The sequence below is a fragment of the Triturus cristatus genome, chromosome 8, assembly GCF_964204655.1.
Source record: "Triturus cristatus chromosome 8, aTriCri1.1, whole genome shotgun sequence".
NCBI lineage: Eukaryota > Metazoa > Chordata > Amphibia > Caudata > Salamandridae > Triturus > Triturus cristatus.
In genome coordinates, this window is record NC_140591.1 from 137,658,367 (window position 1) to 137,685,039 (window position 26,673).

The following is a 26,673-nucleotide window of genomic DNA, read 5'->3' on the forward strand; positions in this document are numbered from 1 at the left end:
GCAACAAGCTAGCAGCCGGAAAACTGCGGCGGGAAGCAGAAACAAAAGTGGCAGTGGTGGGCAAGTGAGTGCGCAGAGAGCCCAAAGAGCGCAGAGAGGGCCCAGAGAGCGCAGCTGCCGTTAGCAGCAGCCGCTAAGTGCGAGCCCGGGAGACGTGGTAGCGGCCCAACTAGGTTGGGTGCGGCTTGCGGCTCACCAGTGTGTCCTGCTCTATGCTCCATGCTTGCCTGCCTCCATCCTGCCCCATACTCTGCCAACCCAATCCAACCAGCTCGGAGGCTTCGCTCGCCCCTGCAGGAAGACACCGAGCTGCTGATCGGTTGAGTAGGCTAAATAGGTGCCAATAGAAGCTAATCAGTACAGGAAGGGTACAGGCGGAATCACAAAATTGAAGCCATCTTTTGCGCCCACCCTTTGCCTGCTCCCAGACCCTCCTCAAACCTCTCGCCTGCCAGTCTGCAACCCCGTAGCGAGAGTCAGAGCTACAACTTTTATCCGGTAAAAAGGTCAACAGAGGGAGTAGAGTCAGTGGGGGGGGGGGCGGCTTAGCAGAGACCATACCTGCAGCGGAGAGAGGAGCCCATGGAAGTGACTCCCTGTTATCCTTACAGTGCACCCATATGCTGCACCTTGGCCATCTGTCTTTTAAGTCCGTGCACAGGGCTCCCGGATTGCACACTGTTCAGGGCTGCTAGTAAGCTCAAAACAAGGAGGGCAAAATTTGGCGCGGCACACAGAGACCCTAATCTTCAAGCTGGGGGGTCCAGAACATTCGGCACCATGAGGCCCGGAAGGAATAGGAGCCCACCCCTGGTGCCACAACGCAAAATTAAACACAGCGGGAACACCAGGCCAATCATAATAAACCCGACAACTCCATCTGAGGACCCGGTGGGTCCCTCTGACTCAGTCCAACAGCTACCCAGACCGCCCGTAGACAGGAGACCACCTGGGGGGGTGGAGGGGGTGGTTCTTCATCATACCTCTTCCAACCAAAAATCTATTCAAAATTCTACTTCCTCAAAGACTCAACCTCCTCTATATTCTCTTCCAGCGGCAAAATTCAAGGCCTTCAAGATCTGCTTCTCCCTCTACAATCAATTAACAAACCTTCTGTGGCACAAGCTAGTGCGAAAACTCCAGCGGACCAACCGGTGGTCGCCCCACAACCACCAGAAAAAAATCTTGAAACGTAATAAATGCAGCCATACCGATTCACAAATGAGAGTGGAAGAAGTGGATGTGGAGGAGCTAGTCAACGCTCCAATCCCCACCAGAAGACCCGCGGGCTAGCCCCCACCCCCCCCCCCCCCCCGGCAGCACCCCAAGTTTCCATCACCTTGGGAACCACAGCAAATGGCTCAGATAAGTACAATGAAACCCAAGAAGCACAACCAGTGCAAGCAGCAGCGGGATATGACAGTAAGGGGACAAGTGAGGCCATAAGCCCTCTCAAGATCAGCCCTCACAGTTAAAAGCCATCAAGGCTGCGAAGACCCTCTCGGAAACAGCAATGGGGGGAACGGCAGAGACCTCAAAAGTGACCCCAGAAGCGACCCCGGGATTTAGGGGTGGTGGGTACGACGCCCTCTCTTACCTAGGATATCAAAAGTGAGCCGATCTAGTTGCCTCATGCACCTTGGACACTCCAGGAAAACCACCATTGCTTATGGCCAGTACCAGCGTTGAACAAGGCAGGGATCACAAAGCTGCAATAAACACACCGCCTCTATGCCATAGCCCCTCAGGCCTTACCTTGGACTCAACAAGCCAAGTCGAAAGCCAAACACACAACACATGGGATACTCTACTAAACACCATGCAAAGAACTGTTGACACGCTACATTATCAGTTCAACACAATGGACCTGCAATTGACATTACTTGACACCCTGGCTCTCTTTGCAGGGGGGATAGACAAAAAACTGGGGCAATTAAACTTACTAATCAGCAGAGGCCAGCAGGAAGCCAAATTGAACTGCAGCTACGGCCCCATCATTGACAAACTGTCGTCACTTCCCTCAATCATATCTACACTTCTAGAGGGCTTGCCAAAGGTTCAAAATCATGAGAAAGACACGGAAAATCAAGACAAAGCAGCGCCCAAGGGACTATTTGAAAAGAATCTTGCAGTCAAAAACATAACCGTCTCAAACCAAGTGAGCTGCCAAGGGGGCAGCCCGGCCTCTGGGACACATAAGCTACAAAAGGAACAAACTACAGCTCAAAACGCTAAGCATGTCGTCAACTTCGGAGAAAAGGCCGCAATAAAACAACATTCCCGAGTCACACAGCAGTACATCCCCTCTGTCACAAAAACACAGCCACAGAAGATAACTAAACATGATATTACAGCACAAGATCCAACAGTCCATGAAACAATAAGTCAGTCAAAGGAAACTTTGACCGCGGCAGCCAAGAATGTGGTAAAAGTGGCAACAGCTCCACTCGGCTGACTTGGCGTTACTAGGCTGTCTAACTGGCACTCCAGGTACCAGAAAAACCGCAGTCACACAGAATTAAGGAAGACAGTAACAACAGTCAACTCTTACTTTTAACAGAAGAAAGGGGGGCCCCTCCCACGCAGGGATCCAATCAGGCGCGGGCACCGACAGAAACACTGCCCGTACACAGGGGCAACCCATGGGAGAATGTAACTCCAAACTCACCTCCATCACTACCACAGATCCACCATCATAACACAATCACCACGGCAAACGAGCTTACAAAGCACACTACTGCCCATGTTCCAATTCCAGTGCCAACGGTAGCGAATTGTGAAAACGCTGAAGACAATAATGCCCAAATGGAGGTGCAGGGAGTACTGCACCGGTCAATAAATACGACAACTGGGCACCCGGGCCTTTCTTTATTGCAATATCAAAATAAAAGCAAAGACCGTGGCACAGAAGCCTCTCTAGGCCCCAGGCGTCGAGAAACCCCAAAATCCGACAACTGCAGCGGGCTAACCCAGCAGCACCTTTGTATCTTTGCGGAAAATCACCCAGGGAAACACTCAGAGCACCTCCAGCCCAACAATCTACAAACGCTACCATCACACTTCTCACTCCAGAGTATGACTCGAAAGGGCTTTGCGAAACCATGAACAGAGGGAACATTCTCCAACTATTAGGTGCAATACCAACATTAAGAGGCATCAATACAACTGGTCTTCTATCGATAGAATTTATAAAGTCAGATAAGGCTCTGGGCAGGAAATCCTCCAAAGCCACCTGGGGCTCAATCCAAATTGTAAATGAAGTCTTGTAAGAATGGGAAACTTTTTAAAGGATGGGGCATACGCATTTCCTCGCATTATAATATAGGATATCCGCTCCCACTAGTCGCCACTAAACGGCAAGGAACCAACAGCAACAGAGAAAAAACATTTTCGGTGCTCAGGGGAGCTCGAGGTCGGTCACCCCATAGGGAGCGGCGCTGAGCATCAACTACCATCCTCCCATTATTCCTGCATATCCCCAGCTAGACCATAACAATGACAAACCAACCCATATAATAACTGGGAAAACTACGATAAAACAACCCTGAGGCTATGCTCATGGAACATCAATGGGCAGAATTGTAAGGTAGCTGATGTCGAATTTCTTGCTTATCTAAAAACCTTCAATATTGTCCTCCTGCAGGAAACATGGTTAGTGGACCCATTCCAACTACAGGGGGTCATCTGTTTCCACACCCCAGCGCTGAGGAAATCCAATTCAATAGCCAAATATTCCCCTCCCAATGATCCAATGGTCGCAGGGAGGGCCACGCGCACACAGAGGATCAACTTGAAACTTCTTAAAAAATCTCTAAACAAACTTTTAAGATCAGTGAAGCTCTGCCCTGGAGACGAGAATCTAAACCATAAACTTCGTAAAAGAAACGCCCAAACTAAAAAACTCAAGTGGGACATCAATAGGTCCAACGAAAACGAATTCTGGGCTAAATTCTACTATGACTCGAAAGGAATCAATAGCGCGTGTTTCTGGTCTACCATCAACAAAATTCTACAACCGGCACATGGAGGCTTAACATCACAAATCACAGAGAACTCATGGACAACCTTTCTAGAATCCCACTTTAATCAACAAACACCTGGATCACAAGCAATTTTGGACAACCATTAGCTCATTCCTCTCAAACCGCAAAGAACACAGAGGAAGAGGACAATGGAACCGATGCTGTTTCGATTAGGAAGCAAATTTCATAAGGGAGGAAAGAAGGAGCACCTGGGCCAAACTGGATTCCACCAGCAATTTTCAAACAAGACCGGCAATATTGGTCAGAAACACTGGCCCCCCTTTTCTGTACTGTAAGGCAATCCAGGTTCCTACCCGCATCATGGAAGGGCTCCATTATCTCACCGATTCATAAGGCTGGCGACAAAACCTCACCAAAAAACTACCATCTGAATGCACTATTAGATGTAGAGGCAAAATACTTCGCAGGCATCCTACTCACAGAGCTACAGGACTGGGAAAAAGAGAAAGAAAAAATCCCTCCTACCAAACAGGGTTCTGCAAAGACACTGGCACAACAACTAATATACTAACTATGTCACTACTTATCGATAAGGCGAAACTATCCAAACAAACACTTCACTTTTGCTTTATCGATTTCAAGGCAGCCTTCGATAACGTCAATCGAGCAATACTGTGGAGGAAACTGGCACTCTGGGGATTCCCTCCATCTCTTTTGAACCTCTTGACGCATCTTCACAACAACACATGGATACAGGTCAAACTAGGCAATGGCTCCCATCTCTCGAGGCGTATACCAACAACCAAAGAACTCAAAAAGGGATGCGTGCTTGCCCCAACTCTGTCTAGCCTCTATACAGCAGACATGACATCAGCCCTCAGCACCTGCAACGCACACGCCCCACGACTTGGCGGCAAAGCCATCTCTAGTATTTCATATGCGGATGATGTTGTCCTGGCAAGCCATACTCAAGTTGGTCTACAACGGTTACTCAATAAGATGCACGAATATGCAGTTGAAAACCACCTAGAAGTAAACATCAATAAAAACAAAAACCCTGACAATCAATGGCAAACGACGGTCCCACTCCTGGTATTTGGAACACAACCCAATTGTGAACACCTCCGCGTAGAAATACCTAGGGGTAATCATCAACAAGGGTGGCCAATTCAACAACCAACTTGAGGCTATCAAGAGGAAAGGGATGGTGACAGCGACAAAACTAAGGCAACTTAAAACAAAAGTTACTGGGCCTATTATTTCCCCTCTGCACTGGGTAGCACAAGCTAAAATTCCTCCCTCGATTACTTACAGCAGCGAAGCACTGATTTTGATATCGCCCTAGCCAAAGCCTATTGTCGCCAGGGATGCATCCGCTGGGGAACATGATTTGCCAGAGGGATCCGGTAGAGTATCAAAAATGCACAACATGAGTGCTCTGAAGGCCTTGATCTCTTACGCCATTGCCAGTGGCCCCAGGAAAAAAGAATGAATCAGGGCTAGCTCTGAAATTAGTTCTGTGGTCAGAAATTGAGACTTAGGGAACCCTGACATCCTCACAACTTCTCTTGACGAGCGAGGCGGAAAGAAGAGAAGCCACATTTTGACTTCTTATGCTTTCCTTGATTTTGACTTAAGTCAAGATTTGGAGTGGCGCGACAACCTCTCTAGGGAAAGGCCTCTGGAGCGAGAACACATCTACGTCCACTACTTCAACTATGGACATGGTTGCAAGCTTTCATGTATTGCTCAGTGACATAAAGCTTGGCCTCGCTGTCCCTGATGGTCTTCAGATTCCTCCAAGCACAGTCATCACTCAATTTTGAGTCATATAATGAGCTCAGACACCAGAGACAGACTTTGTGGGGGTCCATCACTGATATCCCTGTAAACCTGCTACCATTTCCCAAACACTTAAACCCTCGACTGAGGCTTGTAACCGCATCAGCACCTTTTTTTCAGAAAAAATTAAGAAAATCTATTCTGATTTCTCTCCCCAAACTGATGATACAAACGCTACAAAATCCAATGGATCCGACTCACTTTCTTCAGATGTCCCTTGTCTAATGGATTTTGAACCCCTATTAGTAGCCGATGTTCTAACAACAATGCAATCAGTTAAATCAGGCTCCCCCTTGGACCCTTGCCCCCATTTCGTGTTCTCCAAGATTGCACCTACACTCTGCTCTTTAGTCACTCAAATCTTCAACAAATCGCTTAAAACTGCCACATTCCCTAATGCCTGGAAACACGCAGCTGTCATTCCTCTTCTAAAGAAGGCAGGCTCCGATATCGCTAATCCTGAGAATTATAGACCTATTTCTCAACTCCCATACCTCTCCAAAGTCCTGGAAAAACTGGTCAATGTCCAACTGACCAAATATCTGGAAACCAACTCCCTTTTGGACCCCACCCAGACAGGCTTCAGAGCCAATAATAGCACTGAGGCCACACTGCTGGCAGTCTCGGACAGTATTAGGTCTCACACCGACCAAGGAGGATCGGTGGCACTAATACTGCTCGACCTGTCAGCGGCATTTGATACGGTCTCCCATCAATGCCTGTTGAATATACTTCAACAGAAAGGAATACAGTCCAATGCCTTAAACTGGTTACACTCCTTCCTGAGTGCCCGCTCCCAGACTGTACACATGGGTCAATTTCAGTCTAACACCACCTCCATTGACTGCGGGGTCCCCCAGGGCGCATCGCTGAGCCCCACACTTTTCAATGTTTATATGTCCTCTCTGGCTGACATTGGAAGGAAATGGGGCATCGGCATGTGCTCGTATGCTGATGACACGCAGCTAGTAGTGGCCTTAAATGAAAAACCAGCAATCACCAAAACCAAACTACAAGGCTGTTTGGCTGAAATGGCTCAATGGATGCATGCCCACTGCCTGAAGCTGAATGCTGGAAAATCGGAGATCCTGCTATTTGGGGGAGCCAAACAAATCTGGGATGCCTCATGGTGGCCTTCAGCTCTGGGTCAGGCTCCCACCCCTAAACAACATGCCAGAAATCTGGGAATTACTATGGATGATGAGTTATCCATGAAAGACCATGTACAATCTCTTTGTGGCAAAGGCTTCGCCATCTTGAAGCTCCTAGCGAGACTATTCCCATGGATACCACTGAACTGTAGACGCTCAGTTACCCAAGCCCTATTGGTCAGCCGCCTTGACTACGGGAATGCATTATTTGTGGGGATGAACGAACACCTTTTCTCCCGCCTACAAGTACTGCAAAATGCAGCCGCCAAATTGATTTGTGATAAGGGCAAACTAGACTCGGCATCAAATGCATGAGAACCCTTCACTGGCTCCCTATGCGCCAAAGGGCTGCCTTCAAGCTGCTCTGTCACGCCCATAGAGCCCTGTATAGGACGGGTCCAATCATACTCCAGGATAGAATGGAATTCTATGTTCCTACCAGGAACCTACGTTCCACTAATTCAGCATTGGCAAGGACTAAACGCATATATAAAGTAAGAGCGGGCGGCCGCTCTTTCTCTTATCTAGCGGCCAAGAGATGGAACGAGCTGCCCAACGATCTCAGACATACAACCAACTATCTGTTGTTTCGAAAAAAACTTAAGACTTACCTGTTTCCTTTCCATCACTAATTAAAACCCTTTCTAACCGCTCGCTGTTCTCATCTGGTCTTAGCGCCGTGATATCCCTCGGGATGAGTGTTGCGCTTTACAAATACCATAAATAAATAAATAAATATCTGTTTGTGGCAATCCTTAAAGATTTTAAAACCTGTTGTTTTGAGAGATGATATGTCCCTTGCACACGGAAAGATTCTGGGAAAAAGTGTTTGGTCAAGTGACAGAATCTATGAGAGCAAACTCTGGTTCTGCATCCCAATGCATGGAAAGAAAGGAACTTGTGTTGACAAAGAGGTGGTGGTTATATGTGAACCCATTGCAGAGCCGTATGACACCTCCTTCTGGTGTGCGAAGGAATTGCTGAGAAAAATGTCCAGATCTAGTTTGGCACCTGAGGGTATTTATTTATTTATTTATTTATTTATTTGCTGGTTTGTATAGCGCTGGAATCGACTCCTGGTGGAGTATCTCTGCGCTTTTGGAGCCGGTCGAAACAAAGGTGTGAAAGAGTGGGGCTAGATCTCATTTCTGAACAGTACAGTTTTCAGGTGTCTCCTGAAAGTGAGGTGTTCTTTACACTGTCTCAAAGACAGAGGGAGTTTGTTCCATAATGTGGGTCCTGTGATTGATAGTGCTTTGCTCCCATGTCTGGCTTTTTTTGCACGGGGGATCACTAAGAGAAGATTGTTGCTGGACCTGAGCGATCGAGTTGGAATATAGGGAACAAATTTGTTTTGAAGGTAGGCGGGCCCTTGTCCATTTAGACATTTATGAATCAGACAACATATTTTAAATTTAGTTCTCTGCCGGATTGAGAGCCAGTGCAGTTGCTCAAGGAGGGGCTTAGAAGCAGTTCTCTGGGGGACGTTGAGGACAAGGCGAGCTGCCGTGTTCTGAATGACCTGAAGCTTGGCCAATACGCCTTCATTGGCAGAAAGCAACAGGCCATTACAATAGTCAATCCGACTTAAAACCAAAGCCTGAACAAGAGTTCTCCTAAAGGAGTCAGGTAGTAGAGGGAGAACTTTACTTAACAGGCTAATGGTATGGAAGCATATTCCTGAGATATAGTTAACATGCTGTTTGAGTGACAAATCTTGATCCAATCGGATCCCTAAATTCTTCACGACCTGTTTGGGTTTGGGAACTGTTCCCAGGTCGTGTGGCCATCAATCAGGGGTCCATAGTATTTTAGCTTCTCCAAACAGCATTACCTCAGTTTTGCTGACGTTGCACTGAAGATAATTGGAGGACATCCAATGTGCCACTGCCTTCATGCCTGAAGAGCAAGAGCTTCTTACATCAGCAGAGAGAGTCTTAAAGGGGAAGAGGAGCTGCGTATCATCAGCATATGATACTGGGATGAAACCATACATGCGCATCACTCTTGCCAGGGGTGCCACATAGATGTTAAAAAGGGTTGGGCTTAAACAGGAGCCCTGTGGCACCCCTTTTGAAATCGCTACCTCCGCTGAACGATACGCATCCATGGTGACTCTCTGGGAGCGATCGGATAGGAAGCTCTTTAACCAGTCAAGGGCTTTATCCTTGATGCCAGCGTTCGACAACCGATCGGTCAGGATGGTGTGTGACACGGTGTCGAACGCTGTCGACAGATCTAAAAGAACCAGGATCACTGAGAAGCCCTTGTCCTGGTACATATGTAGATCATCAGCGACAGACAGAAGGGTGGACTCCGTGCTGTGTTTCAGCCTGAACCCTGACTGAGAGTAGTCCAGGCCGCCAGCAAGTTCGATGTAGCTGGACAGATGGTGGTTTACATGCTTTTCAATCAGTTTCCCTAGAAATGGTAATAAGGATATGGGCCTGAGATTAGCTAGTTCGGTCCATGGGATGGCAGTATTTTTCCTGATAGGTCTAACAAGGGCTCGCTTCCATTCTCTGGGGACGTTGCCTGAGCTAAGTGAAAGATTCACCAGTTTTTCAATCACGGGGCAGAACTGTTCAGTCAGAGCAGGCATTATCCTAGCTGGGATAATATCATCTGGACTACCACTTTTGATCTGTGATACTAGTCAGGAAGTTTCTTGTAAAGAGATGAGAGGGAAGGTATCTAACGTATATTTGTCATGCTTCAGTTCGGTATCCATCTCAGGGGGCGCCGTATCTATAGTAGTTGCTCTATTGGCGCAAACTATTTTATCATAAATTATATCTATTTTATTGGTGAAGCAGGAAATTTCATCACATAGCTGTTGAGAAGCTAACTCAGAGGATTTACATGCTACTGGCTTGACAAAAGTTTGTAAAATTTGGTACAGGACCCTTGGAGAGTTCCCTGCAGCTGTGATTTGTGATGCAATATAAGTTTTGCGAGCAATGCGAATAGCTTTATGGTAGATAGATAATGAATCCCAATATTTATTCTTATCCTCTACCAGGTGGGAGGTTCTCCACCTCTTTTCTAGTTTCCTAGCAGTTAATTTTAGTGTCCTTAAGTGGTCAGAAAACCAGATTTCTTGTTTGTTAGCCGGTCTGGGTTTGAACTGTTTCAAAGGGGCAATCTTATCTATAGCTTCCTTAGTTGCTCTTTCAAATTTTTTAATAGCGGTTCCAATATTTTCTTGGGGGGAAAAGAAGGGGGAGTTAAACTTGTCCTTGAAGGTGGTATCGGTAACTTTGTGCCACTGTCTACGTACACTCGGTAGTAAGATCGGGCGTGAGGGGGTGGGCTTGGGGTGAGGAGTAAAAAATTCAACAATAAAATGATCAGTCCAATTAACCTGTATTGCAGGTAGACAAGAGACTGACGAGAAGTTGGATAGGATCAGGTCCAGGGTATGACCTGCCTGATGTGTGGGCCCACAGTTACGTTTTATTAGTCCTAGTGAGGACAGGTCGGTTAATAGAGATTGCGCCTCGCTGCAATCCAACCTATCGCTATGTGCATTGAAGTCCCCTACTAATATGAAGTCGCTATCATTGTTGACATGTGGGGCAAGTAGCTCCATCAGCATGCTGGAAAAATTAGTGCATGGTCCAGGAGGACGGTATACTAGGGCACCCTTTTGACTTTCTTTGGGGGACAATATTATTTTAAAGATTAATAGTTCAACTTCTGGAGTGCTTAATTCTTCTAAAACCGAAATATTGATTTCTTGTTTATGCACAATAGCAATCCCGCCACCTATTTTACAGGGGCGGTCCAATCTGACTATTTTATAGTTATTTGGGACTCCCAGGGTTATGGCAGGGGTAGAGTGTGGTTTTAGCCACGTTTCCGTAAGGTAACACAAATCGGGTTGCTTAGAAGAAACTAGGTCCCAAAGCTCCGCAGTGTGTTTGGAGAGTGACCTAATATTACAAAGGATGTTTTTCCTCCCCGAGGGAGTATGATTGCTTCCAGCAACAATATTGATGTCAAGATTGTTTGGTTTGGGACATTCAGTGCTGTTAGTGTCCCGCGTGTGTATGGTAAACTGAGTGTGGCAATGAAGGCAAGAAAATGACCCTTCTACCTCAGGGTATTCCCCACATCTGCAGCCCTGTAATGGTTCTGAGTTAAGTCCCCGCAGTACCTGAGGAGTATAGGAAATCCACCTAGGAGGGAGTCTTTGTGAATCAGGTGTAACAGTCCCCATGGCCCCTGGCCCCGTCCTGTCGCGGACGGGCGCCGACGGGCAGGTCTTTGGCTTGTCTTCGGCGCCGTCAATGGCGCCCCTCTGCGCGCAACCCCTGCGCGCTTAGGCCGACGAATGGCTAAATAGCCCTGTGAGGAGTGCTGCTAGAGCGCTAACCGCTCGGCTGTCTCGGGGTTGCTGGGCGTGTCTTGCTCTTGTCTACCCCGCCCTCCGCTCAACGGTATTGGATACCGAGTCGGACCAGGGCGGGTAGGCTGGAACACCAAGCAAAGACAAGGACTGGGCACCTAAAGCCCCTTACAGTTCGGGGGAGATCGTAAGTGCACTGTCAGTGATTATATTAAAATTAGCAATCAATTCCAATACAACACAGCGTGAAGATGTTTAAAGTATGTGGGCAAATTAAAAGCAGCGCAAGTGACTTTAAAATTATTAGATCAATTTCGCAGTGACACAGATACGTCCGCTAGCTGTTCAGAGTGCTCCGCTCTGAAAATCGTTACCTGGCACCAAGCGGGGTCGGGAGACACTGCCACTGTCCTCCCCTTACCGCAAATGGCCAAGCCTCCTCGCCGCCTAAATAGCCCTATGAGGAGTGCTGCTAGAGCGCTAACTGCTCGGCTGTCTCGGGGTTGCTGGGCGTGTCTTGCTCTTGTCTACCCCGCCCTCCGCTCAACGGTATTGGATACCGAGTCGGACCAGGGCGGGTAGGCTGGAACACCAAGCAAAGACAAGGACTGGGCCCCTAAAGCCCCTTACAGTTCGGGGGAGATCGTAAGTGCACTGTCAGTGATTATATTAAAATTAGCAATCAATTCCAAGACAACACAGCGTGAAGATGTTTAAAGTATGTGGGCAAATTAAAAGCAGCGCAAGTGACTTTAAAATTATTAGATCAATTTCGCAGTGACACAGATTCGTCCGCTAGCTGTTCAGAGTGCTCCGCTCTGAAAATCGTTACCTGGCACCAAGCGGGGTCGGGAGACACTGCCACTGTCCTCCCCTTACCGCAAATGGCCAAGCCTCCTCGCCGCCTAAATAGCCCTATGAGGAGTGCTGCTAGAGCGCTAACTGCTCGGCTGTCTCGGGGTTGCTGGGCGTGTCTTGCTCTTGTCTACCCCGCCCTCCGCTCAACGGTATTGGATACCGAGTCGGACCAGGGCGGGTAGGCTGGAACACCAAGCAAAGACAAGGACTGGGCCCCTAAAGCCCCTTACAGTTCGGGGGAGATCGTAAGTGCACTGGCAGTGATTATATTAAAATTAGCAATCAATTCCAATACAACACAGCGTGAAGATGTTTAAAGTATGTGGGCAAATTAAAAGCGGCGCAAGTGACTTTAAAATTATTAGATCAATTTCGCAGTGACACAGATTCGTCCGCTAGCTGTTCAGAGTGCTCCGCTCTGAAAATCGTTACCTGGCACCAAGCGGGGTGGGGAGACACTGCCACTGTCCTCCCCTTACCGCAAATGGCCAAGCCTCCTCGCCGCCTAAATAGCCCTATGAGGAGTGCTGCTAGAGCGCTAACTGCTCGGCTGTCTCGGGGTTGCTGGGCGTGTCTTGCTCTTGTCTACCCCGCCCTCCGCTAAACGGTATTGGATACCGAGTCGGACCAGGGCGGGTAGGCTGGAACACCAAGCAAAGACAAGGACTGGGCCCTTAAAGCCCCTTACAGTTCGGGGGAGATCGTAAGTGCACTGTCAGTGATTATATTAAAATTAGCAATCAATTCCAATACAACACAGCGTGAAGATGTTTAAAGTATGTGGGCAAATTAAAAGCGGCGCAAGTGACTTTAAAATTATTAGATCAATTTCGCAGTGACACAGATTCGTCCGCAAGCTGTTCAGAGTGCTCCGCTCTGAAAATCGTTACCTGGCACCAAGCGGGGTCGGGAGACACTGCCACTGTCCTCCCCTTACCGTATTCCCAAGGTGAGGAATCTACTGATACTATTCACCAGAAAAGAAACAGATGGACTGCTATATCATGAAAAGGCTGTATATTCACATTTGGGTGAGTCAACAAGCAATTGGCTTCATGATTCAAATTTGGTTGGACTTCCTAAAATGGCTAAGGCTCTCTCAATAATAAGAAGTTATTTTTAGCGCCCAAGTTTATTTATTGATGTTAAAAGCAACATAATACATGCTTAATCGGAATAAAAAATCTGAGTACAAACAAACCTGAGGTCACAAGGGGACTCCTCATTAAGAGTTCCCAAAGTAAACCAATGAGTTTTTGGGACCTTTGCGTATTCAACTTACACAGTGTCAATGGATTTTATTGGGTAATTAGTCAGCAGCCAAAGGTTGTCCATAAATGTGGTGTTTATGGACCATTTGACTAAGAAAGAGCCTTTAGTGTCTCTGCCTGGTTTGTTCACATCTAAAGAGTTAGGAACATGTTATCCAATTGCAATGTGTTCCACATGCTCTGATCACTGATAGAGGATGCCAGTTTATTTCAAAATTCTTGTCTTGTCTATGTAAAATAAACTAGCTATGTCGGGTCTGGTGGCTTAGTGGACTAATGCACCCACTGGAGGGGCCTGAGTACAACTTCACGGTCACAGGTTCAAATCCAGAGGGGTCCACTTAGCCTTTCATCCTTCTGAGGTCAATAAAATGAGTACCATTGGGGGGGTAACAAACATCTGTTATTCAGCACCAAGATAACCTTGGGTGAACGTGCGCTTGGCTTATGTTAGATATGGATGTCTGTCCTCTAGCTACAATCCTCGAACAGATGAACAGGATGGAAGATTGAATCAATGTATGGAACGGCATTTAAGATATTAAGCCTTGGCACAAGAGAAGGATTGGAGCAAGAAATTGTGGTTGGCAGAGTTAACATACATTAACATGTAACACTCATCTAATGTGATGTCACCTTTCTTTTGTATGTTTAGCCATCATCCCTGTATATTCCCTTTGGTTCAGACCTTGTCTACATCAGTCCTTTCTAAACAAGAACACTCAGTTTTGGTAATTGATATTCAGAAATCAACAGAGGATGCATTGGACATAGCTGCAGAAGCTTATAAATTTTATGCTTTCGGAAAAGAAGTTCTGCACTTCAGTATGTTGTAGGTTGAAAGGTGTAGTGACTCACAAAAGAACTGGATTTGAAAAAATCCACTAAATTGAAACCTAATTTTGTGAGTCCAATTGGGACTGAACAAATTGTGAATCCGGTTACTGCATGATTGAATTTGCCTCAGTCTCTGTAAATCCATTCAGTTATTCATGTATGTTAAAAGGTTTATGTAAAAACCTGACTTTATCATTAAATAGGATTTTAAATTACAATATATACGAGTCCAAAGTCTACATCCATATTTGCTCCCGACCAAAGGTAGCACTTAATAAATTCAATAAGGTAACCCAATGTTATCAGATGGGTGGCATAGGCCTTGCAATAGTGAAAAACGAAATGAGAGTTTTTCACTACCAGCGCATGTAAAACTTTAAGTCACAAGTCCTACTTTTTTAATACACTGCACCCTCCCCTATGGGCCTAACGGGGGGTGATTAATTATATGCATTAAAAAGGAAGGATTAGGCAAGGTCGAATTGGGAGTTCAAAACTGCACACAGTCTGCAATGGCAGGCCTGTGACATGTTTTAAACTACTACTTTAGTGGGCGGCGCAATATATGTTGCAATTCCACTAGTAGCATTTCATTTACAGACCCTGGGGACATGGAGCACCACTATTTTAGGGACTTAAAAGAAAATTAAATGGGCCTGTCATGTTTCTGCCAACTCCACAATGTTTTAGGGAGAGCACACAAGCACTTCAGCACTGGCTAGCAGTGGTAAGGTGCACAGAGTTCTAACACCATCAATTTAATTTTTCAGAAAACAGGATCGATGAATACAAAAAGTTTGTGGGGACCCTGCAGAGAGGGCCTAGTATATCATAATAACGTGTTTTAAATCCAATATAGGAATTTGTATGGATAATATTACGAAACCTTTATTTATCTGGATGGACTTTGGAAATAAAAGTGCACTGTCAAGCCAGACCTAAAACTCCACACAGGTTAATGAATGCCCTTCTCCTATCTGTGCTGCTGCCAGAGAAAAAGAACATAAATTATCTAGTTATCTAAGACACTTTAATAGCATTCCTATGTCATGTGTGGACCTATGAAACTTCAAACTTTGGAAGCTGAATAAAGAAAATGATCACAGCTAGTGGAGGGCAATCACTTTTTTGTGGAAGCACATAACTTCTGCCCAATCAAAGCATGTACTCCTGGCTCCCAACATGTGGGCCGAGCCAAAGCCACTCACTAGTGACAGTCACATTATTGTTTGGTGACAGCTGTGCCATCACGCCAGACCATAAAAAGGATTGCTTTCTCTACATAAAGCATGCACAAGATAAAAACATAACATGGATGACTGAGTGTATTTTCTGGAAGTGAAGCGCATATAGGAAAGAATCAATATGGAGCCGCATGGGGGTGGAAGCATGGAGGACGTGGGGGCTGAAAGCAACAGGACGGCGGGAGAAGCAACAGTCAGAAGAGCAGAAGCAACAAAGAAGCACAGGCGGTGAAAATAACACGTAGGACATTGGGAAGGAAGCAAGCTATCGGAGAGAGCAATAATGAAAGTGGGGGGGGGAGTAAATAAGAGAGCTCCAGGCAGGGCTTTAAGTGGATCGAGTCCTTAAAAGAGGGTCGCGAAACGGGTCCCTATCAGGCTCCATTTTGTTCCCAGACACATGCAGTCCATTGTTTACCGCACTGCAGTGAGAGCACGCACATCGATGTGCACGCGCATTTTGCTCACTTCTCACTAGTGGAGAAGTTACGTTGTAGGGAAAGGGAAATCCTTTAAAGAGAGTAATTTTCTCTCTGGGTTTCCCTTCTCTTTTTGCACCACAGGAGCAGCAACAGCGTTGTGGTGTCAGCCATTGAGGTAGAGAGAAGTCCTCATATCCACTCTTTACAGGTCTTCAAACTGTGGGGTGCCCCGCCGGAGGTCCGTAGCTGCATTCCTAAATGCACGTTAAACTAATCAATTTTACTATGAAACCAAGTTACCTAATGCAAGCAAGGCCGCATAACTGAGGAGAACCACTATAATTATGCAGCAGGAAAAGACCAAAGTTATGCGGCGGGGTTGGATAAATTCTGTTGCAAGAAAAGGCAGATAAAACGGCTCAATTTGGCACATTTTATGATAGTATTTAATTATGTTTCCATTTTTACATATGTGATTACTGACTGACCAAAGATTTCACTCGATCCTGCTTACCACCGAAATACACTAACAAGGAATTGAAAGGCGACAATCACCTTTTATGAAGGACTGTCCACTGCACGCCAACACGTGACTACATCTTTAATACCTTTTAATCCTTTTGAACTAAGGAATATTTTATTTGTTAAAATCCACAGATAAATAGCAAATGCGGCAAATCCATAATTATGTGGAAAGCACCGCAGAATCGCATCATTTCAGTGGTTCTGACAGAAAATCACAAAACAGAATCCTAGTTGGTGCAGTGGGGAATAGTGGCATGCGTAATTACTGTTAAACTCCACATCCCTACTGTGTGTGTTGTTTATTAATGACAGTCACATATTTTAGCTTACTTGATTTGTTGCTATTTTAGTTGGTTGTAGTCGATGCAGAGATTAAATAAAGTCCTTATGTTACCATGTGGTAAACAATACAGTCTTGATGAAGGAAACCCGTAACCTCAACGGGTAGCCAAAATGTGCGTCAACAATTGCACCATTATATTGAACCGACACACAATGTAGTTCTCATGATTTAGGCCATTCCCCTAATTGGATTGGCCACACCTCTTTAAGAGGTTTGCTACGCCCCTTAAAGAGCACTCCTAGTTTTTTTTTAAAATCTCATTTAAAGCCCTGGTAACAGGAGCATGCAGGGGAAAAGCTCACAGGAAATAGAGTCCAAAACACAGAACGTAGAAGAGAAGCATACTAGGGAGATAGTTGTAATACCCATGCACTCTTCTGAAGTGCTTAAACAAATAGAAACACATAGAGACTGCAAACTGAACAGAGGAAGGACACAAGTAAGGCATCCATCATCCAGGTGAGGAGCACATGAGAATGACAATATAGCCATCCAATGGTAAGCAATGGGTGGACTTTAAACCTACTGTAAGCTTACAATACGTCTTCCAACACACAGCACATGCGCTGCCTAGTAGGCACGACTTAAAAAGGGGGGGATTGGGGAACATTTGCAGGTAGTTTAGCAATTGGACACTGTTCTATATTTACTTCTGTTAAGATCAAGAATAAGTCCGCTTAAACGGTGGGAGCGGTGAGGTAACATCATGACACGTTAATGTAGTTCAAATTAAAAGGGTTTCTGCACGTCTAAAATAAGAACAGTCGTCAGAAATGTACACAAAATAAACATAGAGACTTTAGATTGGACCCTCTCTCTTTAAGAATGAGTTGTCGTTCAAGTGTGGAAACCTCAAGTTTATTCTAAAGCATATTTGAGATGCTGAGTAAGAAGCAATTAGGGGATTAGTCTGCCTTTTCTCTAAAATCCACAACTGATAAGAACATTACATAGTCCCCACAACGACCTCTTTGTATGTCTCTGAATACAAGATAAATGCACTTCTCAAATGACCTCTCTGTCCTCAGAAAGAACGACAGAGCACCTCTGGCCTCTTCCCTTCGTAAAAGGCAGTGAATGAGTGATTCCCCGGTATCACATTCTGAGGCCCTTTCTATTCATAACAAAGGAATCGTCCATTCAGTCATGAAGTAAATTCATGTGCAAGTGGAATATAATCCTACAACCTCTCAAGATGAGCTATATCTGCAGGCCTAACTCTAAACAATCTCTAGGAAATCGTGGGTGCAGAAGGCAAAACAAGACACAAAATAGAATATTTTCATTAAAAAATAGTGTTGTCCTCATCAGTGAAAAAGTACAATTTCAGCGCAGAGTTTTAAAGAGTAAATACGTTATTTCAGACAACCAAGGAATTCCCCAAATAAGTCAAACAAATGAGCGATGGGGAATGGCCGAGGGGGAAGTTACACTATTGACTGATTCTCGCCTATTTTGGCCTGTACAACTTATTAATTGAGCTCGAAAATGTTATAAAATTTGCAGCTGTGAATTTCTTCACTTTTGGGGACACTGGTCTGAGCAGAAAAAGCCCTTACTTGAGCAGAAAACGGGGCATGTCGATTGACTTTCAAATGTGAGGTGTATTGTTGCATTCAATAATCACACAAACTACCACAAAACCCAGCTTTGCGTCATTTTGTTACTTTTTCCGAAATGTAATTTTGCAAAGACCCAAACTGTATAGCTACACTTTGTTGCCCTCAACCTAATTCAACGTTTGGTCGAGTTTTATGTCCAATAGGTGCGATTACTTACATTCATAGGTTATGGGGTGACATCAGGCCAAATGTGAAGGATGTGTATTACACGAGGTCCAAGGTCCAAATGGATACACATGGGAACTGCTTGGCAAAGGTCAGGCCAGTGCACTGGGTACAGTGTAAATCAGATTTTACTCAACATGAGTATATTCGAATAACAGTTTTTTAACACTTACAGTGGGGGGACTGGTTGCTGGTTACAAGTAACAACAAGAATTTGCAGCCCAACAGATCTCACATTTGCGTGAGGTAAAGTTACTGGCGTTGTAAATGACAGTGTCTTTTACCCATGTGTTTTCGTTTGGAGTGGAGTGGAGTGGATGTATGTAATGTGGAGTGGAATTATGTGGGTTGGATTCGAATTTATAGTTGTGGAATTGTGTGTGGTGGAATTATGTGGTGTGGAGTAGATTTGTGTAATGGAATTATGTTGTATGATGTGCAGTGGAATTATGTGGTATGGCGTGAACTTGAATTAAGTGCGGTGGGATTGTGTGTCATGGAGTGTAATTATGTGGAATGTTTTTTTGTGTTGTACAAACGCAAATAAATCTCTCACAACGCAGTCTACATACACAATTGTCTGAGCACAGGCTCATTCACAGAGCACCACGGCGCTCCCCATCCTACACTTGCAGTGTGTGCTCGTGTCTCAGGTCCAAGACACTCACAGAGCTCTCACAATGCGTCTATGTCCTGACTAGTAACGTTGGCACATCAAGACGTAGAAAATCAGCACTTGCATAAATAGGTTTGAAAGGAGAAGGTCAAATGGGGATTTGGATTATTAATTAGGTATATCCAAAGTATGTTAGAAATACCTATTTTTAAATATAGAATACTAGTGCCGATTGGCACTCATTTTACTCACCTCCAAGGGACGAAAGATAGAGAAGACCTTCCGAGGAGTAGAGCCTGCGACCTACAGGTCAATAATCATACACACAGCATGGCATCGCACACTTTTCTAAATGCACTATCTTCACAGATCATGCCCTTTTTCTATTGAGAACTCTCAGGTCAATGCACCTTCTATGGTAACATCAGTAACCAGCAGGGTTACATACACAAAATTCTAGAAGGTCAACTCAGGCCCTTGATTAAATAGCAACAAATACATAAGGAAATAACATTTCGCTGCCAAGCAGCGCCACTTTGACACGTACTCCTGTTGCAGGGATTCTGCTCAGGAACAGAACTATGCTTGAGATCATAGACAAGGGACCATACCACTGCAATCTGTGAGCCAGAGTCTGACTAACTATAGTGTCTCACTTGCTTTACAAACCTTACCAGAGAAACAAGTGTGTTGGCACCCCAGAACACAACAGTCTCTATATTCTCAGGGAACACTCTTTCGCTCTCTCACTCGTACATATCCAAAATAAAATAAACAAGAGACATGAAGGAAGTTTAGAATATTTATTCACACTATTGTGTCCTAAAATGCAGTATTTGTGCATCAATTAGAAAACAAATGCATACTAAAAATATTGTTAGCATGGTCGATAAACCATATAATATGAAAAGCCCTGTCGTGTAAGATAGAATATCCTAAACTCCCATTCCTTCTAATGAAGCTAAATTATTACATATCAAAGATCTCTAGGATTAGTGGTGGACCCTGTACATTAGCATATACAGATGGACGTTCTACATCTCAATTAAATTAGCAATCTCGTCTCAGCACACTCGCTCAGTGTGTGTTTAAACTCTTGTGCTCACTTATATGACAAGATGTGTGCTCATAAACAACAGCTGCTCTAGTGTTATGTCTAGGTGCTAGTGCCTGACCAGAGAGAATAACAAGGGGAATTGTTGCTTGACCTTGTCTGTGGTGTTCAGACTAAATCCCAGGAAAAGAACAGAATGTGAAAGCATATGCAGGTTCTGTGAGAAAGTACAGTGTGGCACAAAAGCAGGCGTGTTTACAAAGTAACGTGCAAAGAAAAGGAGGCCTACAATGTGCACAATTAGGCTAACATAGGGAAAACTACAATGGACCATGCAGTAAACACATGACACCTTTCCTTGGATCAGGATAATAGCACTAAAGCGAATACTAATCAGAAGGTAAACACACTAAAAGTAAAGTGTAGAATTGGAAGACACAGTAAACGAATTGAAGAAAATGTCATTTTGAAAAATAATCAGATGATGTTGTCTCATGGGAATCCATTGCATCACTCGCCATCTCAAAGGCTAAAGACTTCAAAAGGAGTCCTGATTCCGCACATGATGATTGGTCAACTGCCCAAGTCCAGAGGTCCAAACAACAGACATGATCTCCGGTCACAGCCAATGCTGAGACAGTTATCGGGCAACCTGCATCCGTGTTAGCAAAGCCTGTATCCTGTGATCCATATGCCGATGCACATGTATCCTCGTAGGCTAGTGACTCAAACTTTGCATTGTGAAGAAGTCGTAAACCTAAAGTCATGAAAATGGGTCCCTAAGTGACTCATTAGCAGTCCAATGTCCAAGGTGGCGGGTGCCTGCGAAGCCAGGCAAATGTCTACTGCTCATTCGAAGAGGCACCACATACAGGAAAACACAGGTTGCATGCAAGTAAACCAGGCAGGTCGAAATGTTAGGGACTAATCAAAATCCAGTTCCTGCAGTAGAAACATTCCAAAGATCTGAAACATACACTTGCGGTACTGTGGAGCAGTGGCAGCTCCAGAGCACCTGCAGAAGGAGCTTCCATTGTGGAGAAGCAGGAACAGGATCAGGATCAGAAGGACGCAAATGAGGAATAACAACAAAGGGAATCCTTCAAATACACTAGAAAAAATGGAGTGGGTAAAAGCTGGCATTACTCCAAAAAAGGTTTGAAAAGAACTAACAAGGCTGAAGCCTACAACCTTAAGAAAGTTAGCAAGGCCAGCCGGTCTAGAAGCATTAACGATTTGATGCATTAATTCTCAGAAGTGCAGGGGAAGACTTGTATTTAATAATGACTGTATCTCACTAGAAGTTCTAGCCACCTGCAATTTGAAGGTCTCATGAACAGATGTGAGAGCTACTTCTTGTTGGAATAATAATGATTTGAGTCTGCTTAGCTGTTGAAATCGGCCTTCACAGTTGGAATGGAAGGCCACAATGAGCTATCTACAATCCCATGCGGAAGGGGAGACAAGACATTGTTGCAATAAGTGACTAACTGGGAAACTGTACAAATAAATGGGACTCCAGCTCGCGTTTCACAACAGTTTTCATCAGTAAGCATTAGATAACTCCTGTTAGAGAGTACTGTAAGGAAAGGGAGAATCCCTTTCAAATAACAAGCGAAATTAGGCACTGAAGTATTATATGCGCCATGAATTTTAACTTGTTTACAAAACAAGTGACTGTCCGACAGTTGAGTCACATTCGTCTCTAGTAATAAAAACTTAATTATTGGTACGTTCACAACGATATATAAAGGGAAGTGGGCATAACTCATTAATGAAGCTGCTTTGAATGGGTTCATATCTACCAACAGGGAAATGTTTCATGCAAGCTGTAAACTGAAATGTTGAGATATGCAGTGAAATAATACTGTGTATTAACCACACCACCAAAGGCGTTTTAGCAATGGTGAATGGAAGTTGTTCTAATTTTTCTAAATGCAGCATTGTGTAGGTTGTGTCTTTCATGACTATTAGTTGTTTACGTGCTAAATAAAAAGGCAGAAATAACTCATTGTGATTCAAATAATGCCATGGAACGCACCCATTTAAGAGTGTTTGAAGTGTCCAGCTAAACTGCATAATAGATCTAAGCTGGCTTTGCCCATGATACAATGCTGACATGTCACTTTGCACAATATCAAAAACAGATGATACAATGTTGCTTAAATTGTAATTACAAGATGGCAACATACTAATACTATCATAAACAACAGCAAGCACTTTATCCAAATTATCCTGGTCAATTGGTCTTAAATGTGCTGCAGCTGCCATCTGGTATAATTTCATTATAAGTAACATATATAAGAGTTTTAAAACGTGGGCAGGGCCATACTGGCCATAGTGGGCACCGGGCGTTTCCCCGGTAGGCAGCTAGGGTGGGGGTCGGTTTTGGGCCCCGGGGGGCCGTTTTTGTTACAGGGGGTCAGCAATACATGTCCCCTGTAACAATATCGGCCAAAACCGGCCCTCGCAAACTGCTCGGCTGCACACCCCCTCACCCCAGGGGGGAGGCTGAGCAGTTTGCCAGGGCCGGTTTCTGTTCCAAGTCCGGCCCTGAACGTGGGGATTTTGGACCTAAAAGAAAATCTGACAAATTCATGTCTTCAAATAGGAGCAAAAGATGTTGTTTCACTGCAGACAGAGTGGAATGTTCCAATCATTGTTGACAAAACTTTCCCACTGAATAGGTGGTGATAATACAAGAATGTGTTGACTGTGAGGATCGGGGGATCAGGTCTACTTGATTTAAATCCAGGTGTGGAATTAAGGAAACAAGCATGACAACCATTTGTGTCTATAGGTCACAGCAACCACACACCAGGACTTGAAAATAAAGAATTAAATGTATCATTCTGCACCATGCCATTTAATTGGTTCTCAGTGTAATTTGTCAAATTCTTCCAATTATTGAAGCGGGCGATAGAGGGAATGGTCGGGGTGTTCATTTCTTAGATTTGTGCCAAACCCAGATAGGCAGTCATTTGGATCGTTTCCTTTACGAAAATCATTTTTTGCATCAAACATGCTTGAAATTAGGTTTCCATGCCCTGAACCTGCCAAGACTTCGCACTCCAAATCAATTTCAAATCAATAGTGTCCTTTCAGTAATCACAGCCTTTAAGGGCTAGCTGACTGACAAACAAAGCTATACAGATTAGCTTAGTCTTAGTAGAGTAAGCACATGTATTTTTTGGTGGGATTGGAACTAATTTCAACCAATGGGGTCTGAAGTGTCATAAACCATAAAATTAGTGTACTTGTCCTTTTGCTTTTTGGACCTCCCTTGTGGGGGAGCTGGACAATGTTCCCATTGTGCATAATTAAAATGGGGATGCTGTCCACTGGTTCTGTGCAGAAAATGATGCCCATAATGAGAACATAACATAACATATCGGCATAATAAGCAGAATTGAGATATAGACTTTCTGATCCAAAAACAGTATAATACTCTAGTTCAGAAAGCATAGAATTTACAGTGTCAACATCTCTGTCATCCGAATGTTACCCCGGTACAATTACATCACCCACAGCAACATTGAACACATATGTTACCTGCAGGATCTGTTGAATGGAACCTCATCCCAGACAATTCCATCAGTCACTAGGTAATGGACCTCCTGTTATAGCGTTTACTAGAGCTCGAGCAGACCTTTGTGTGAGCAGTATTGGCAGTATTCCTGTGGGAAAAAGTGACTGAACTATAACATTGAACATTACTGGAATAAACAATAGTAGTTTTTTGTCCTCACATAACACCTATTTTATTTGTGGAAGTAAGGGTTATTACCACCTACCTATTGGGTGGTCCGGAAGCTGCTATGTGTCCTTTTTTGCTACCACCTGTGTTCTTGGCACCTGCATCCTTCCACAAAGACTATAAACTGTATAATGATAATTCCAATAGTCGATCTAAGAGGACAATAAATCATGATGAGGTGGATAAAACCGATACTGCACTGCAGCAGTACGTTGACTTTAATTTGTTGGTGCGGCCTTAAACAGCAGAAAGAAAAGGCTTTTGACATGTGTTGTAGAGGTAACCAATCAGATAGCCATGGCACTTGAAAATATCACAGAAGAACTACAAATTGCAAGAATCGTGGCGCTCCAAAATAGGATCATCGTTGACATCATCCTGGCCGATCGTGGTGGAGCATGTCGCATCATTGGGAGCAGCTGCTGTGTCTATATCCCTGAACACACCCCTTCAGTTTTTGAAGCAATTTGCAAGCTGTACAAAATAGCCACTGAAATCCATCAGGATTCAGGAACATGGACTTTGACTGGATAGCTATGGACTATGTTTACTGTATGGGGCTGGAAACTATTGTCAGCCCTATGTATATTTCTTGCTATTCTCTTCATTTTCTGCCTCTGTATACAATGTGGCCCAATGCTCTGTTCCCTTTGTATTTCTACTTGTACCTCATGTATACCGACTAAACGAAATGTCACAAATGTTAATGCTAGCTTGGCAATCGACCAAGAAATGACTGAATTAATGCAGATAGATGTGCACAATGTTTTTCCATACTCCCTCAAAAGTATAGGAAGATGTCTTCAGCATATGCTCAAAGGGCCGTCTGTGGAAATCAAAAATAATCTCTGTTAGCATGAGCTGAAACCATCTTGTTTGTGGCATCCATTTTGTCAGCTATGAAATTCTCCTGTGCTCTGCTGCTCGTCTTTTTCCCTGCCTGTGCTGTCTATTTTAGTTAACTTCCTGACTCAGCTAAAAGCAATATGCATGCTAAAGAGTTTGTAGCTGCCAGAACACCTGGTCTCAGACTCAACAGTCAATCTCTTAGTGCTGCCATAAGCACTCCTGCTCCCCCTCCCACTTTGCTGACTAAGGGATTTCCCATTTGCCCATGTTTGTTGGTAGTCATTCCTGTGTAGGCCTGTGTCTTCTATTTGTAACTACATGCTTACCAGTGCAGAAAACTCTGTATAAAAGCACCATGGTCTGTGTATTTAAGCCACTACCTCCTGGAACACATGAGGGTGTTGTATGGACGCGGTCTCACTCATGAGTGAATAAACTTGTTACTTTGAATTTCAGCTTCAGTGTCAATCTCTATTTTGTTGGTTTAAGGACCCGTGGACAAAGATAAGGGTGACCCCTGCACCGGTGTGCCTCTAAAAAAGCACATTTCCACAGTATGAGCCAGACATAAATCCAAGGCGGGACTAGATTAGCGCATTTTAACCATGCAATAAAAACACAAATCCATGCTGGAGATGGATGCAACACAGGACTGTCTGAAGAAAAATCATCTTGATCAATATAGTACCCGGAGGTATTCAGCTGGAAAACAGGAGATAATGACTCGGCAGTAGGGGTTGAAAAATCAAATTCGAAAGGATTCGACAATGGTGGATTCGTATAAATGACATCTGTTGTAGAAGACTTAACAGTAGAAACAGGAATTGTATTGGTTACATTGTCGACGGAGGTCTCAGCCTCTCCCCTCCCCAGCTAGGGAGAATCTGCATCCGTGGTGCTCACGGTCTGTTGTGCAAAGTTCTGTGGAAGGGTATGCCCACTTTGTGGCATACTATGGAGAATCGGCCACATGGTGCAGTTGGACATTTCAATGGAGACAAAGCGCATGTCTTTGTATCCTGGAAGTATTGTCAAACTCACAGTTTGTGTACCTTGCACGCCAAGGACTGGAACAGGAGCACAGTAAGTAGAGTTTAATTCCTTTTTGATTGTCATTTTTTCTTGAACAAGACTCTTAACTTTTGGAAGCCATTCAGTGCAGGAAATTGATCATCAGCACTCGAAGAGAGAGACGCAGGTAAGTATTTGCAAGATGGAGTGCCACAGAACTTTTATAGGTCCTGTAAGACAGCACAATTGTTATCTACATCAAAGGATGCGGCTGCCGCCACCATGTCTGGCCCATCAAGGTCTGGAACATACATCTTGATGCCAAAAGGCAATTTGTACGGGGTCTGCCCAACCAGAAATCTTTTGGGGAGGTTATTAAATGCTCATTGAATCCCATAGAAATAGTAAACCAACCATGCCCTGTACCTAATACCCTTGTTGTTAAGGACTGCTTTAAGTCACGGTTCATTCTTTCCATAACAGAATTGTCCTCTGGCCTATATGGTGAAGAATAATGCACTTGTACACCCATGGAATTCATGGAATCATGGTACGCTTTAGAAGTAAAAGCCGGACCTTGGTCCTAATGGAATGCAAAGCAGGAATAAGCCCAGATGAAGACTTGCAAGTCTTTAATAATGGAGCGAGCGACAGTCGAGAGTTGTGGCCAAACTCAGAGGAACCTAGAGCAAGAATCAACTGTAACTAGGGTATAATTTTATGCAGTATCTGAATCAATGAACCACAATGATCCAGGTACATGCAGCCAAAA